Raw genomic sequence first — 606 nt, 5'->3', positions numbered from 1 at the left:
TAACCATGATAGTATCTTCAAGTTCAAAATCAACTGCTTTCACCTTTCTTTCTGTGTTGCTGAAAATATATGCACACATAATTTTACAAATGCTTTGCTTATAGCAAGTTGATATTTACACAACTTAAACCCCAAATGTGTTTTATGTTGAAGTAAGAAAAAGCATAAACAGTCACATCTGGACAGTTAGGGTGTGTAGTAAGAGTCCAGAGCTGCAACTAAATGTGTAACATCAGTTTACAAAACAGAAGATAAAGCGTTTGGGCTCAGCGCCTGTGGCTCAAGCAGCTAAGGTGCCAGCCACATACACCTAAGCTGGCAGGTTCAAATCCAGCCTGGGCTTGCCAAACCACAATAACAGCTGCAACCCAAAAATATCCGGGCGTTGTGGCAGGTGCCTGTAGTCCCAGCTACTTGGGAGGCTGAGGCAAGAGAATAATCACTTGAGCCCAGGAGTTGGAGGTTGCGGTGAGCTGTGATGCCACAGCACTCTACACAGGGTGATGGCTTGATGCTCTGTCTCAAAAAAAAAAAAAAGATAAAGCATTTGAATTTTGTTATTTTGCTGCCCCTTTTATTCTCAAAATAAGTCCCATATATATGTAA

This window comes from Otolemur garnettii, unplaced genomic scaffold (genome assembly GCF_000181295.1).
Source record: "Otolemur garnettii isolate 467f Iridium unplaced genomic scaffold, OtoGar3 scaffold00105, whole genome shotgun sequence".
NCBI lineage: Eukaryota > Metazoa > Chordata > Mammalia > Primates > Galagidae > Otolemur > Otolemur garnettii.
This window is presented reverse-complemented; position numbering follows the sequence as displayed.